Here is a 17,892-nt window from a genome sequence, read left to right as displayed (position 1 = left end):
TGGAGTATGTGTTCTTGTTCATGTGCATCTCTTGGTGGCTAAAATGATTCAGGTAATAAATGTATGCAGTCACAGGGGCCAGGGAAGGGTATGACTCAGACCTGATAAGGCACTTGGTGGTGTTTTCAGATTTTACTTGCAGTTACATTTGGAGGATAGATGAAGTCCAGTGGCGAATCTCAGTTTTTTTAAAGAAGTATTCTGTGCAACAAATGGCTTTTACTAGGCTGACTATTATTTTTTATGTATCAAGTATGCTCAGACATGATGATGATAAAATTTGTTTGAATTAAAGCAACATTTATTAGACACCACATCCAAATATGAAAATTACACAGAACAATCACTATTTCAACTCACAGAACTGCAAATTTGTTTTCTATTGCTAGGTTTGATTTAGCTGAACTAGATGAAAATATATGTATGGCATGAGAAAGTCAACAATTATACCTAAATAAGTATGATGATGAAAGGAGTTTGGTCTCCTTAGAGTGACTTTGAGATTCCTCCCCTCTGCCATGGTATTAGAGAGGCCCTCCTTTCTCACCAGCTTCCTTCAACCTTTCTAATCGACCAATACATTTACCAGACACTTAGTAGCTTCCTAATTATATTGCATCTCTTCTTCAAGGATAAATTCAAATAAATTGCTCACATACTCTTACAATAACCATCATCAGTGATAGATGAGTCATGATGTGTACTTGGCTTTCCTGTATATGTTGTTCAGCTCATCTGGTACCAAGAAGACATCAGGTGGAAAATGATAGTGAAGACTGTGCAGCATTTGGTTGATTTTATCAATTTAGGGTTATTGTCATATGTAATCTATGAAAAATTGCTTTATAGAAACATTACACCTTTTGAATTATTTTCTGAAGTGATTAACTGTTTATTTTCAAATTTTCAAGAAGAATTTCGAATTGCAGACAGGATAAGACAGTCTATAAAATGTTTGCCTCAATATTAGTCTGATAGATCCTTTCACAAGATCAATATCACATAAATTAAGAATATTGTTTAAAGGGGCACCTGGGTGGCTAAGTTGGCTAAGCGGCTGGCTGCCTTTGGCTCAGGTCATGATCCCAGGGTGCTGGGATCGAGCCCTGCATCAGGCTTCCTGCTCAGTGAGAAACGTGTTTCTCTCTCTCCCTCTGCCTGCAGCTCCCCTATTTGTGCTCTCTCTGTGTCAAATAAATAAATAAGACCTTTACAAAAAGAGTATTGTTTAGATATATTAGAATTTACATGAAAAAAAAAATCTTTTTCAGTTTCCCATATTCCATTATAAAATATGAAAGCAAGGAAGACGGAAGAAAATTCAAAGAATTATTGGATTTAGTCTATTTGATGTAGTTGATCTCTTTCCACCAAAAAAATACCATGATAAGCAATAAGTTGTTGGATCTTTTTTTTTTAAAGAGTAGATTAATGGAGCCATAGGTTTTATTTGATAAGAGATTTTAGGCCCCCACATACTGGTTATTATGAATTTTTGGCTTTCCTGTATATGTTATATTATTAATTTCACAGTTTTCAATATAAGACCAGAAGGAATTCTGGCAATAAAACAGAGAAGCCATAAAAGAAAATCTCTGTGACTTTGGGATAACAAAATTCTTCTTAGAGGTGAAACCAAAGGCATGATTCAAAAAGAGAAAAATTAACTTGAACTTCATCAAAATTATGAGTTGTATGTTCTGGATATTAATCCTTCATTTTTGCACTCCAAAGGTATTTTCTGCCTTTGAATTATATTTTTACTTCATGATAAAGCAAAACTCTTCGTTCTGGTACAGGTCATTTTCATAAATGTTCACATTATAATGTTGTGTCCTTTTAAAGAATTACTTGTCTACCCAAAACCATTATGTTGTTATATTTTATTTTCATCTATATAGGCTTCTTTGTTCTATCATTTGAATTTGAATCTATATTTACCTGGAATTTATTATTGAATTTGGCATGAGGAATGGGTTAAGATCCAGGTTCTTTTCTTTCTTTCTTTTTTTTTTTTCACTTGGAATCTAATTGTCACAACACCATTTATTAAAAAGAATGTTATTTACTCATTGCTCTCTAATACTAGTATGTCATAAAAATTTCTCAGTACAAATATTGTTCTGTTTTTGGACTTTAGTTCAGTTGCATTTTCCTCTTTTTTTATACATGCACAAATACCATGCCCTATGGATTACTGCAATTTTATACATCCTTGTATCTGGTAAACTAGGTTCCCCTTTTTTTCTTGTTCTGTGTTTTCTTGGTTATACTGATCCATTGTATTTCTCTCTTTATTTCCCCATCATCTTTTAAATTTCCATATAAATCCTGTTTGGAATGTGATCAATAGTGGGTTAAATTTATAGGTCAGTTTGTGAAGAATTGATAACTTTATACTATTGAGCATTCCAGATTTCTCCTATAATTTTCCTCTATAGTTTATTTATTTTTAATGATTTTAGGTTTTGCGGGCACCTTGATGTCTCAGTTTGTTAAGTGACTGCCTTCGGCTCATTTCATGATCCTGGAGTCCCAGGATCAAGTCCCGCATCCACCTCCCTGCTCAACAGGGAGTCTGCTTCTTCCTCTGACCCTCTCCCCTCTCGTGCTCTGTCTCTCACTCTCTCCCTCTCAAGTAAATAAAATCTTAATAAAAAGATAACTTTAGGTTTTGCAGAATGAGCAAAAGAATGGGCAGAAAATTTGAACAGGAACTTCCCAAAAGAGGATGTTCAAAAATTAAAGACTAATGTAAAAAAAAAATATGAAACCTTAGCAGTAAATAGGGAAATTCAAGTTAAAAAATGCAATAAGAAACCAATACAAATTTATAAAAATGGTTGAAATTCGAAGGGCGAATAAAGCTGAGGGTGAGGATTTGGAATAACTTGAACTCCTAACTGGTGGAAATGTAATTCAGACAACTATTAAAAGTTTGGCATTATATACTAAATGCAAAACTGCATAATTCTTATAACCCAATAGTTTTGTATTGAGGGATAGAATCGTCATTCTTATGCATGTATGTATCTGTGTTGTGTGTGTGTATGTGCATGTGGAGAGAGAAAGAGAGAGAATGTTCATAGCAGCTTAATTTGTAGTAGCCCAAACTGGAAATGACTGCAGTATATTCACATGATAGCATATTATAAAGTGGTGAAAATAGACAAATGATAGCTATATACAATACATGGGATGTCAATCCCCTGAAAGAGATTTGAGCCAAAGAAGTGAGACACAAAAGTATACCTACTATGATTTCTTTTAATTAGATTTCAAAAACAGGCAAACTTGTTCCATGGGTTTAAAAGTCAGTAGAGTGGTTACATTTTGGAAGGAGTGAAGCAGTAAAATGCATGAGTGAATCTTCTCAGGTGTCAAAAATATTGCATATTTTGACCTGGTGCTTGTTACACAGGAGCATTTGCTCTGAGAAAAATTTTCAAGGTCTACACTCGAGTATGCTTTCTCTTATGTATGTTTTACTTCAATTCCTGTTTTTAAAAAGGTTTAAAAAACAGAGGAACCTATAAAGGTAAAGTAAACCTAACCTTATAACCTCCCAAATGCCAAACAATGGCCTATTTATCAGTCTGACAATACACCCTGTATTTTCTCATGAAATTGTTTAATGAAATGTGATAAGTAAGTATATAAAATTAGAATGTGATTAATGCATTTTATAGGTCTTTTCTCAGATGGTCATATTTCTTTCTGAAAATACAAAACCTTGAGAACCTCCCATTGTTTGAGCAGCCAAAGACCCTGAAATGAGGGCTTTTTAGAGGAGCCCTTAAAGAGCAGATTTCCACAATGCTCCCATCCAGCCAAGGGCCTTAATAGGGACTGGCGTAAAATTGAAGTCTCTGTATGAAAGGGTAGAATCTCAAGTAAAACATTTTCAAGTGGAAACCAAAACCCAGAGTGAAATAACCTTTACTTGAAGTAGCCCCAGGCTAAAAGACACAGAATATAAATGTTCAAAGGTAAATTTATTATCATTTTATACTTCTCGGTTATTTTGTAACAGAAGAAAGTACAAAAGAAATGGAAAAGATTTCAAGGAAATGTGTTTATTAGTCTGATTATTACCATAAAGAGTAAACATACAATTAAATCAAAGAGAATGTTCAAGATCAGGATTTTTTCCCCTTAAAGATGGGCTTAGGTATTCTATATTAGATTAATAAATGAGCCTCGGGCAGGATATCCATAAAATGGCATATTAAATAAAATAGTAGATAGGACTATTTCAAATTTCCTTTTAAAAATCACAGATTCCTAAATTTAGAATCAACTGTAGAAAGAAGGCCTTGATTGGAGATTTTGAGAAATCATACTCTAAACAATCTTAGTATATTTACATTCAGCACATTATTTATTGAATGTCTTTAATGTGTTCGATTGTATCCTAGGTGGTAGGAACACTGTAGTCAGTGATCAGAACAGACACAACCCTTTATGCCATAGAATTTACAGTCACATACCAGGGGACATTAAACATTTAGGATGTAGTGATAGCCAAATGAACGAATAAATCATAAACAGAATAGGAGGTATGGGAAGAACTCTCAGTTAAGCTGTGATACAGTTAAAGCCTGAAAAGAAGAGAAGGAGTGAGCCATGGTATTTTCTATAGGAAAATGGTCCAGGCAGAGGAACAGAAAGATCTTGATGAGAGAGAGAGAGAAAGAGAGAGAGAGAGAGAGGAGAGAGAAATGTTTGCAAATAGAACTCACAAGACAGGACTGAATGTGGAGAAAACACAGGCGAGCAGGGGATCAGAGAGGTAGCAGGGTGGGTTTCCTGCATATGTTGGCTTTCCTATATATGTATTATAATTATTAATTTCACAGTTTTCAATATAAGACCAGAAGGAATTCTGGCAATAAAACAGAAAAGCCATAAAAGAAGGGAAGACAAGAAGGGAGAAGGGAAAACATGGGAAGACATGGTTAGGCTTTGAACTTTGTGCTGAAGGAGATGGCAATAACTGAAACTCAAGGTGCTACTATATATTGAACTGCTAATAAAACACATTCTTTTAATATTAGAGAAGAAGTTAAATAATAACACAGAAAAACTTAAAAGTATTTAAAAAGAGCACATTTTTATCCAGGAAAGTTACAATCAGTAATTAAAATATGATACAGGAGCATCGGGGCGCCTGGGTGGCTCAGTGGGTTAAGCCACTGCCTTCGGCTCTGGTCATGATCTCAGGGTCCTGGGATCGAGTCCCGCATCGGGCTCTCTGCTCAGCAGGGAGCCTGCTTCCCTCTCTCTCTCTGCCTGCCTCTCCATCTACTTGTGATTTCTGTCAAATAAATAAATAAAATCTTTAAAAAAAAAAAAAAAAAAGGAGCACCTGAGCGGGCGCAGTCAGTTAAGCATCGGACTCTTGGTTTTGGCTCAGGTTATGATTTCTGGTCCCTGAGATGGAGCCCCAGGGTGGGCTCTGCACTCTGCTTAAGACTCTCTCTCCCTCTTCCTCTGCCTCTCTACCTCACTCTCTCTCCCTCTCTCCAAAATAAATATATCTTTGAAAAAATAAAATGAAACGTTAGACAACTTACTGCATAATAGAAATACTACTAAAACCACAAAGAAAATGTAATGGAAATAATTTTTTTTTAATATTATAAGCTACTTTATTTTTCCAAGAATTAGAACGTCTGTGCAATGCACGTGGGTGAAAAATCCCCTACTGATCGAGTACTCTAGTTGGGTTGAAATGCTGCTAACAAAAGTGACAGCTAAAGCAAGCTATTAGCATAAGGTTAAAGCACAGGGCCTGGCAAATGCTGCCAGGGGCACTACACAAAAGGAATGTCTTTGAAGACCTTTTGGGGGGCCCTGTAGCCACCCGCTGAGTTCTCTTGGACCCCTTGGGTAGAAGGGATCCTGTAAAGCTCTTTGCACCCATATACTCCCCTCCCCATTTCTGTCTGGTTTTCTTCACCCTATCCTCCATCCTGACCATTTCATCGAATTCTCTTCTCATCTCCTCATTCCTCACATGCATATCCTATGACCTTATATTCCTGGTGGCACGGAGCCAGCCCCTTGTTGGTTTTTCTTCTGGCCTTCCTGGGTACACCATCCACAGCTAGGAACTTTCCTGCAGCCTTTGGCTCACTGGCTCACCTTCCTTCTTCCTTTTGCTTTCCCTCACTGCTTGGGTTTTCTTCTTTTGACTTTGCCTTGCCCTCTGTCTTTCCTTCACTCACTGGCTTCCCATCTTCCAGTTTTGCCACACTCCCTGGCTTTTCCTTTTCCTTTAACAATTTCCTCATTTCCTGCCTTTCCCTTGTGATTAGTCTTTCCCTCATTTTCTAACTTTTCCTTGTTTTCCAGAGTACAAGCTACTTCTGGTTTTTTCACATCCCGTAGCTGTTCTTTGTACTCTTTCCTTGGTTCTCAGGCATTCCTTCATTTTCATCGCAGTTTTTCTGTGTTGAGGTTTCCTGCCCTGCAGGGATTCTGGACAGGTTCCCCCTCCTTTTGTAGCCCTGCAGAGCACTGCAGGGACCAGCACAGGCCTGTGCCTCCTGGGGCTCTCCCATGTCCGAAGTCCCCTGGCCCCTCCCAAGCTTCCCAAGCAGCTCAGGGAGCTGGAGTTGGTTCCGCCCCCAGTGACAGCACTGGACTGGACTGCAAGCTCAGAAGTATATTTTTATTCAGTCTTTAATTTGCCATTGTCAGGTTAGAACACACTTAGCAAGAAAAAAAAATATATATATATAGAGAGAGAATACAGATAGCGTAAACTGTAGATTTAATAACGATTTCCCTCCCATTGATAGCCCGAAGCACAGATGATTCTATAAAATATATGAGCATTATGTATAAACCTTCTGCCCCATAAAGTTGGATTTGTAGGAAAAGCAATAGTTTATAATTTAATTTAAATTCCCTAAATCCAAATCTGAGCTCTCAAACCGCCATTCAGAAAATTCTTTGTCATTATTAGGAATGCTCTTCCCTACCCCTAGGAATGGCCAGAGATCTGTAGACCAATGTGGTGCCTTTTATTGGCAGGAGAAAAGCCATTCATCGTCAGTCCATTGAGGTAGCCACTGAGAGATTCACCACCGAAGTGCAAGTCTTCTGGTGAAACCAAGTGTCTCATTAACAGTTCTGGTATGAAACAGAAAGCCCGCAAAGACAAAGCTGAAGAGACTGTAATGAAGGGAATAGATACAGAAATGTGAAGAGAGTTAAAAGGACTAACAATAAATGGTGAAGCATGTAGGGACTAGCAAGAGTTAATAGCATTTATTCCTAAACCTAAAGAGACAAAAGGGAGAGAGCTGTTACCTTAAACCAGTGAAAGCTCCAGCCTTGTGAGAGGGGCCACTGGTGAGCAACTGTGATGTATGTATCTAAAAAATGAAGTTACTACCAAATCTTGGCCTGCTGGGGGAGTTGGGAGAAGATTGATACCTTGGTCTCTCTATTTGATTCTCCAGTATCCTGCCAACGCTATTCATTGCTCAAGCTCAACCAGAAGCCAGAAGGTGAGAGATCCTAGGTGTTAAAGTCATTTTAAACTAGATGAGTCATCTAATACACAGAAGGGGTGAAGGATTGGGGAGAGGGCAGAGAATAACCAACACTCCAAGTATTCTCTATTTTCTGGTCAAATGTGGACTTGAGAATGTCTGTACTGAGTCTTTATGTTGCCTAGGGTTGAACCTTGCTGGGTGTACCAGGAAGCCATTCATTTTTCAAAGCATACCACCTCTATTTGCTGACAGAGAGCAGAGACGGTTTCTGGCTAAGTTTGGAAGCAGCTTATATCGTATCTTTTCCCATGCTTCTGGGGAACATCAGAGCCAGAAAAGGAAAACAGACTATGAGTTATTTCTTATTTCTGCTCTGCTGCACAAACTTACCGAAGGCATAGGAAAAGATAAATACATAAAAAATATTCCTGCCCTATGTACAAATATGGACAATATATTAGGATGCTGTAAGAGTGTCAAGTACTTAAAAAGAAGAGCTTATAAAGTATATACTCTGATGATAATAATGCAATACTAGAAATTAATAATACTTATAAAAATTCAATTTGATTAATTTAAGAAAATGTTTTGTATAAGGAATCAAGAGTATAAATCTACATTTGTGTAGGAAAAACATTCCATGAGAAATGACCTAGGTTTACTCAGAGGTTCAATTTGTGTCTTTGCTTTTAATTTCATTAAAAAAAAGATTAAATTAATTCAAGATTTCAACCATAAATGCTACAAAAAGAAAAAAATGCCCTAAGGAAAGTAGAAAATAAAAGATAAATGAAGAAATAAATAAGTCAGAAAGAGGAAACACTAGATAAATTTCAGAGCTAGTTCTTTGTAATAAAGTAATAAAATAGACTAATCTCATAAATTTAATCAGGAAAAGGAGGGGGAAAGCAAATATATGCAACATAAACACAGAAAGAAAATTTTAAACACAAGTTTAAGAGATACAGAAACCGAAAATCTACACAGAGCTATATGTTGATCATAAAAAGGAATTAAATTAGATTAGATTTTATTTAAAATGATAAATTATGAGAATTAACAAAATGGAATATAGACAACCTTAACCAGTAGCCAAGAGAAGTTAAGAAATCATAAAATTAAACAAGACCAATCTTTCACAAAGGATTCTGAGTCTAATGGCACCAGTGATAAGTTCATCCAAACTTTAAGAAATTGACAATTGCTGATAGAAAATCATTAGGGACTAAACAATTCTATAACTCCATCCACACACCTAAGATTTGGCCTATTCTTCTGCCATAAACGACCTGTTTCCACACATTTCCTTGTTCTCAACTAGCACCTCAATTTGACTCCCTGCCTCAGTTTCCCTTCCCTTCTCTGTTCTGATGACTCATTTGCTATCCTCACTCAAATGGCACTCACAGCTTAGCTCTGTAGGGCTCTGATACCACATTTATGTTCTGATTTGCATTCTCTGTAGTGGCTGTTTTAGCATGAAGTTATTTCTGCTATCAATAATTTATTTTCAAAACGACTTATTGAGAATAAAGTACTTCCAAGTGCAGTGATACCTTTATTACAATATTTGCTGAGAGCAAAGCTCATTTGTAATAAAGCTGGCCATGGTTTAAAAAAGCAAACAAAAGAAAGTACAAAATCCTGTGAAATAGAGTCTGACTGTATCAAGTGGTTAAGCTTGTCTACACACCAGCTCAAGATATAAAATACAGCCACAGCTTGCATTTCCTTGCTACTTGTTGAAGTTAGATAAAGCAAATCACAGGTAATGGAAACATCTCTCATATTGCTATTATACCATTCCTTTACCCTTCTCGAGACACTTTTGTTTGTGGCAGTCTCCACCAGACATTCTGAATTCAGTTCTGTGGGTCTTTAACCACATTTTCTCTCAAATGAAAAGAAATATTTGATGGGTCATTTCAATTTATTTCTTGATAGATTTTTTACCTCCTTAGATATAAGTAAGTTCCAGTCAGTGAGTTTCCTCTGCCAGAGATTTGATGTTTTCATCATTTTGTGTCAAATTGAATAATGAATATTTTTTCACTTTTTTTGTTTTGTTTTTAATTTTTAAAATTTTTTATTTATTTTCAGCATAACAGTAGTCATTATTTTTGCACCACACCAAGTGCTCCATGCAATCCGTGCCCTCCCTTATTAATACCTACCACCTGGTTTCCCCAACCTCCCACCCCCTGCCCCTTCCAAACCCTCAGATTGTTTTTCAGAGTCCATAGTCTCTCATGGTTCACCTCTCCTTCCAATTTCCCTCAACTCCCTTCTCCTCTCCACCTCCCCTTGTCCTCCATGTTATTTGTTATGCTCCGCAAATAAGTGAAACCATATGATAATTGACTCTATCTGCTTGACTTATTTCACTCAGCATAATCTCTTCCAGTCCCGTCCATGTTGCTACAAAAGTTGGGTATTCGTCCTTTCTGATGGAGGCATAATACTCCATAGTGTATATGGACCACATCTTCCTTATCCATTCGTCCGTTGAAGCGCATCTTGGTTCTTTCCACAGTTTGGTGACCATGGCCATTGCTGCTATGAACACTGGGGTACAGATGGCCCTTCTTTTCACTACATTTTGGGATAAATACCCAGTAGTGTAATTGCAGGATCATAGGGAAGCTCTATTTTTAATTTCTTGAGGAATCTCCACACTGTTCTCCAAAGTGGCTGCACCAACTTGCATTCCCACCAACAGTGTAAGAGGGTTCCCCTTTCTCCACATCCTCTCCAACACATGTTGTTTTCTGTCTTTCTAGTTTTGGCCATTCTAACTGGTGTAAGGTGGTATCTCTATGTGGTTTTAATTTGAATCTCCCTGATGGCTATATTTTCACTATTAAAGGTTTTAATTTGAATCTCCCTGATGGCTATATTTTCACTATTAAAGGAATTTAGCCATTGAAGATCTAGTAGGGAGATTTAACTGTCCGTGGTATTTCAAACTGCGCTCTGCATACATTATGATATCTGTCTTCCATTAATTGGCTAATTCCAGTTTGTTTTCGCTTCTTCCATCCCTAGATTTCCATGTGCTTTTTAAAAGATTATTTATTTATTTATTCGAGAGAGAAGGAGACAGAGAAAGAGCAGGGAGGAGCAGAGGAAGAGTGATAAGCAGGGACTCAATCTCAGGACCCTGAGATTGTGACCTTAGCCAAAACCAAGAGACACTTAACTGACCGAGCCACCCAGGCACCCCCAAGATTTCCATGTTTACATTTTATGGATCTCAGTACCTCTTTGAAGTCATAGAATACACTCCATCTTTATTTTAAATATTCATACAAGAAATGTAGTGTTGTAATACATCCTGTGCATACAGTATACCAGGACTTTTTGATTTAGTATTATTTAATATTAGCTGACACAGCTGTAGATCTCATACTTAGGTTCCGTACACCATTCTCATCAACTGTCTATGACAAAGCGGCAAATTCTTACCAAATAACTTCAAATGTTCAAGCAGTATAAATGTGAAGTAGCACAAAACAAGTAAGATCATTTTTTTTACATTTATAGCACAAATCCAAAGTGAGTATTTAAAAGCCTATGTTGAAAATTCAAACGTCAGCTATGTTCAGATATTCACTTAATCACATCATTGAAAATTGTCACTGAGTTAGAGTGAATGCTTATCAAATGTCACTGATCTGAAAAATGATGTGGTATTCACTATTCCTGGCATATGATCTTAGATAAAGAGGTTTCTAAAGTATTCTTTAAAGCTAGTATTTTATGTGTTCTTTAAGTATTCAGAGACTTAAATAGCCGTATAATACATATTTTGGAGTGTGTCAGAACATAATATCTTTGACTGACTATAAACTGACTCTATGTATTATCATAAAATCCAGTGTTCAGATATAAATTCCAAAATTTTAAGTTAATTTACGTTAGACAAGTATTAGTTCTTACACCGAATTTTCAATCCACAAAATAGGACTGTACTATGTCTGCACCTTATATTTATTCTGAGGATCCAGGAGAAGTCTATCCTTTAACCCTGTCACTAACTCCGGGATTTTTGCCAAATGATTCCATGACTTAGGGTCCACTTCATCATCTCCGAAATGTGAAATGTACTAATAGAAATGGTTGTACATATTTCAGAATGTTCTTTTATAGAATATAGAAATTATATACAAGCATATACTGTAAATTTTAAATTCATCAATGTGAAATTACTACTCTTAAAAATGAAGCTAATTCTCAATTAAAATAATTTCATAAGGTGAATTGGTTATATTCCCCCTGACCAGTGCATTTCTTGCCTCAAGGTAGAATAGAATTTTTTATTGCATATTAAACTCGAAATTGAGGTAGCCATTTACTGAGATAATTTTGTGATAATGATAATATGGCTTCAAAATGTATTATAATTTAAAATTTCTTCTTATTATAATGAATGTTAGTCATGTAACTTGAAAGTTTTCAGAGTTGCTATTGCCAAATTTTTTCCTTGAAATCGGTATACATGGTTCAAGGTTAGAAAGCTATGGCTATATAGGGTTCTGCTTTCATTAAAGTAACATCGTATATTGTTGGGTGTAAGATACATTATATTTATAAAAATTCAAGTTTGATAATATCACATTGAAAGTATATACATATTTTATCCTATGTTGTGAAATTATTACTGCGGACAGAGTTCATTTTCTCAACTGATGCCTTCTAGTATATAATATTCCATATAAGAATTTTTTTTTTAATTTTTTATTTTTTATAAACATATATTTTTATCCCCAGGGGTACAGGTCTGTGAATCACCAGGTTTACACACTTCACAGCACTCACCAAAGCACATACCCTCCCCAATGTCCATAATCCCACCCCCTTCTCCCAAACCCCCTCCCCCCCAGCAACCCTCAGTTTGTTTTGTGAGATTAAGAGTCACTTATGGTTTGTCTCCCTCCCAATCCCATCTTGTTTCATTTATTCTTCTCCTACCCACTTAAGCCCCCATGTTGCATCGCCACTTCCTCATATCAGGGAGATCATATGATAGTTGTCTTTCTCTGCTTGACTTATTTCGCTAAGCATGATACGCTCTAGTTCCATCCATGTTGTCGCAAATGGCAAGATTTCATTTCTTTTGATGGCTGCATAGTATTCCATTGTGTATATATACCACATCTGAAATTTTGCTGAGTTGGGGCGCCTGGGTGGCCCATTGGGTTAAGCCGCTGCCTTCGGCTCAGGTCATGATCTCAGGGTCCTGGGATCAAGTGCCGCATCAAGCTCTCTGCTCAGCAGGGAGCCTGCTTCTCCTCTCTCTCTCTGCCTGCCTCTCTCCCTACTTGTGATCTCTCTCTGTCAAATAAATAAATAAAATCTTTAAAAAAAAAAAGGAAAAAGAAATTTTGCTGAGTTGAGCTGTAGGAGCTACTTGGCAAAAAAGTTCAGTCCTCTATTTTATGATCAATGACACTGCCTGCATTGAAATCCCTACTTTGATATGTTTGTTTTAATTTTCTTTTACCCCTTTAATGTTTCTATTTACTTTACATTATGGGGTTTTTAAAAGTTAGCTGCTTCAAATCTTCATTGCCAAGAGGCAGTGTATAAGCAAGTAAAAACATAGTTCCATTAAAAAGAACTGCCTTGTGACAAATGACTGTGATCATAAACACATCCAAATATAGAGACATTTGAACTCACTTCAGTTGTCTTTAGGCAATTTGATACAAGTCCGTTTTTTAGTCTATCTCCATCTTACCATTCAGCATGTGGCGTAAGGAGATGGTGAAAAATATTTAACGAATGACTAAATATGTAAAACTTAATCATTGAAAGTAGGGATAGTAACTTCATAGCAAGTACTGTACCTAGAACTAAGTCTTAGGATGCAATCTAGGTCAAAATGTGCTTTTAAAAAGTGGGTATTAAGAAGGCACGTGATGTGATGAGCACTGGGTGTTACACGCAACTAATGAATCAGTGAACACTACATCAAAAACTAGTGATGTGATATATGTTGGCTAATTGAACTTAATATAAGAAAAAATAAAACAAAAATGCATTAGCAAAAAATAAATAAAACTGCATTTCAAAAGTTTCTGCCAATTTTCATACCATTAAAAAATAAAATCTGTACCCCAATGTTTATAGCAGCAATGGCCACGGTCACCAAACTGTGGAAAGAACCAAGATGCTCTTCAACGGATGAATGGATAAGGAAGATGTGGTCCATATACACTATGGAGTATTATGCCTCCATCAGAAAGGATGAATACCCAACTTTTGTAGCAACATGGAAGGGACTGGAGGAGATTATGCTGAGTGAAATAAGTCAAGCAGAGAGAGTCAATTATCATATGGTTTCACTTATTTGTGGAGCATAACAAATAACATGGAGGACAAGGGGAGATGGAGAGGAGAAGGGAATTGAGAGAAATTGGAGGGGGAGATGAACCATGAGAGACTATTGACTCTGAAAAACAATCTGAGGGTTTTGAAGGGGCGGGGGGTGGGAGGTTGGGGGAACCAGGTGGTGGGTATTAATAAGGGAGGGCACGGATTGCATGGAGCACTTGGTGTGGTGCAAAAACAATGACTACTGTTACGCTGAAAAGAAATTTAAAAAAATTAAAAATAAAATAAAATAAAATAAAAAAGGTGTTTTCTAATATAAACTTCCATATTTGTATAAAATTTTAAAAAGTACTCTTTGCAAGATAGAAATATGAGAGGGAATAAAGAGCCAAGTCCTCAAAAGCTAAGGCAGCCCACCCTTTATGTCGTGTATTTTGAACTATTCATCATCGAATTATGAAAGATTCAGTACATTCATCTCTCAATGGAAAAATAGATATGATTTATATCTATAAGTCTTAAAATTTTACATAAATTTTAAACACAGTATAAAAGCACATGCTGCAAAAACAGCAAAACTACTTTGTTTTTCCTGCATTTTTGATCATTTAAATGCATTATATTTGGAAGGATTACATAAATATTTGAGGAATTTCTCTTGAACTTAAAGAGAAGTCTCTTTAGCTTGACTGCACAATTGCAGATGTTCTATAAAAAGTGCTTCACACATTTTAAAAGCAAATCCTAGTTGTCTAGAATGTTGGAATGAAATTCTCAGTTACAAGAAATTTAATAGAGAGAAATGTATGGGTACGAAAAGCCAAATAAATAGAAGGGAGAAGTATCTGAATGAGGTCTAAGTATCAGGAAGGATCTTTATATAATAAATTCCAATGCACGATAGTTTCTTAACTGTTAGTCACTGTTTAAGAATCTGGTTAAGGAAATCTACCCAAATTTTTAAAGATGACATTTCATGGTTCCTTTTGAACTCATGTCATTCTGTGTGAAGTCATAAGATTTAATTTGCATAATTTTTTCATTAAACTCACATACTTAGACTGATGAGGAAAACCATGGCTGACCTTTGTCCCCTATCCCTTCCGGAATTCAAAAAAATGTTCACATTGCATTCTGCACATCAAGGAACTAAAGTGACTTCTTAGGATAAATCCTGAAATCTGAAAGGTATTAAAGAACCACATCTTTTGAAACCCATGTGAGGGACCTCCTAGCTCTAACCTAATTTCATTTAGCTGAATGACACAGAATGTGTTTTCATTAGTGTCTGTAGCTTTGAAATTTCCCATGTGATTGTCTAAAAAGGCAAGAAGTGGCTGATACCATTTTTTGGAATGGTGATGGCTCCCATGTTGAATGAGCTATAACTCTACAACTTCCAAGTTAGAACTGCAAATGCTTAAATGATTCACAAACTAAAACTGGGAAGGTTTATCCATCTCCCTGCTCCCGCAAAGTTTAAAAAGTGTGAAAAAATTCATTAAAACTTTATCATAGGAATAGCACTCCCTTGCTGTTATTCATCGTTTTTCTTCCTTCTGCTCTGCCCTAAGAACTTTCATCTTCATTATTTGACCTGGCTATTATGATTATTTTTATGTCAAATGTGCCTCTTACTAAAGTCAATGTGTAGCATTTCACATTCGATGTGCTATTCCTCTTTCTGTAAAGCTAATTAAAAATAATATAAACTGGCCCAGGTCAGTAATCGCCTTTCACTAAACCATCATATTTCAGATATGCTTTAAATCTTATGGTTTTCTTCAGTATTCTTAAATCTTAAATATATCAATATAATGTATATATAAATCCTTTTACTATAACCACCGTGGGATATATAAATTTGACTTGTAGAAAATATTATTGACAATGCTAGACTGCATCTATGCCCTGAAGGAACCTGGTATAAAATAAAACCTGGGATAAAATGAACATTGCTTTCTTGACTAAACAGTGAAAGAGAATTTTTCCTCATAGCTCAGTGGTTAACACACTAATTATATATATATATGTATATATATACATATATATGTATATTTTTCAGATGTTTAGTATCATGTTTAATTTTGTTTTTTTTTATTTATCATGTTACTTTTATTTATTTTATTTAAAATCTATTAGTTTCGGAGGTAGAATTCAGTGATTCATCAATTTTATATAACACCCAGTGCTCATTCCATCACGAGTCCTCCTTAATGTCCATCACCCAGTTAAACCATCCCCCCACCTCCCCTCCAGCAGCCCTCAGTTTGTTTCTTGAGATTAAGAGTCTTATAGTTTGTCTCCTTCTCTGATTTTATCTTATTTTATTTTTTCCCTCCCTTCCCCTATGATCCTCTGTTTTGTTTTCCTAATTCCACATATGAGTGAAATCATATGATATTTGTCTTTCTCTGATTGACTTATTTCTTTTAGCATAATACCCTCTAGTTCCATGCATGTCATTGCAAATGATAAGACTTCATTTTTTTTATGGCTGGGTAATATTCATACACACACACACACACACATACACACATCACCTTTTCTTTATCCACTCATCTGTGCATAGACGTCTGGGCTCTTTCCACAGTTTGGCTATTGTGGACATTGCTGCTATGAACACTGGGGTGCAGGTGCCCCTTCGGATCACTACATTTGTATCCTTTATGTAAATATCTAGTAGTGCAATTGCTGGGTCATAGGGTAGCTCTATTTTCAACTTTTTGAGGAACATCCATGCTATTTGCCAGAGTGGCTGCACCAGCTTGCATTCCCGCCAACAGTGTAGGAGGGTTCCCCTTTCTCCACATCCTCGCCAGCATCTGTCATTTCCTGACTTGTTAATTTTAGCCATTCTGACTGGTGTGAGGTGGTATCTCATTTTTATTTTGATTTGTGAAATACTTATTATTAACCTTAAAATTACTAAATAGATATTTTTGTATGAAATCTAGTGCTTTTGTCTAAGATTAATGTGGGCACAAAAAAGAAATTCCCTCTACTTTGTGTCTTCACATGATAACACTAGACTACTGTATTTTGAAAGTGAATTCATTACGTTTCCTAGGTGGTTTTTTTTTTTTTTTTTTTTTTTTTTTTTTTTTTGCAGTTTGTGCATCCTGAGTCAAGGGTTATTTTCCTAAGAGTTGACATTTAAATATTCTATTAGAGCTATAAGAAGGTTCTGTTATAGTAAGACAAATGGTGAGAATTTTCTATCCTCTAAAATTAAGTTTGAATAAAGCTTCTTGCACAGAGAACACTGCAAAACTCTGAGCCAGAATCTAATGTTACATTATGAGTAAAGTCTTAGGCCTATTTTCAGGAACTCATAAAGCCAATCTTCATGTATAAGCGAACTTGTGTCTGTAAAAATTCAATGCATGCTACTTAATTTTCGCACGCAATATCAACTTTCACACTTATTCATTTAGTATCAAATGCTTTCATTCTGCAAACAGGAAAACATAACTTTGGGCATCCTTTGTGACCTCAATATTGAATTTCCTGCTATTCAGTGGTGGTCACAATACTGATACACACACACACAAACACACACACACTGGTTCTATATATTAACATATATGTCATATAAATGTTTTTGTTCTGCTTACTAGACATGTAATTATTCGTTTAACACAGATTTTATTATTTATTTTATTTTATTTTTTTAAGATTTTATTTATCTATTTGTCAGAGAGAAAGAGAGAACAAGCAGAGGGAGCGGCAGGAAGAGGGAGACGTAGTCTTCCAGCTGAGCAAGGAGCCCAATGTGGGACACTATCCTAAGACCCTGGGATCATGACCTGGGCTGAAGGCAGATGCTTAACCAACTGAGCCACCCAGGCTTCCCCATTTAATATAGATTTTAACATATTTCAGTTTTTGTTTCTCCTTTCCATGATTATTTAGAAATTGGACTGAGAATCCTTGAAAGATGTAACTGCAGAGCACATATCAGGAAGGTATTTAAAAGAAGCCATTGTGCACATGATTATTTAAGAGTAGATAGTAATGATATTGTTTTATAAGAACAACATCATTC

The 17,892-nt window shown here is 35.9% G+C and overlaps 1 protein-coding gene across 3 annotated transcripts in view; it reads left to right on the top strand.

Annotated features, from left to right (window-relative positions):
* Positions 1 to 17,892, top strand: part of DMD (dystrophin) — a 2,119,021-nt gene that overhangs the window by 376,741 nt on the left and 1,724,388 nt on the right. The window lies entirely within an intron of this gene.

This window comes from Mustela putorius, unplaced genomic scaffold (assembly GCF_011764305.1).
Source record: "Mustela putorius furo isolate JIRA1106 unplaced genomic scaffold, ASM1176430v1.1 tig00003836_pilon_pilon_pilon, whole genome shotgun sequence".
Classification (NCBI taxonomy): domain Eukaryota; kingdom Metazoa; phylum Chordata; class Mammalia; order Carnivora; family Mustelidae; genus Mustela; species Mustela putorius.
This window is presented reverse-complemented; position numbering and strand designations above follow the sequence as displayed.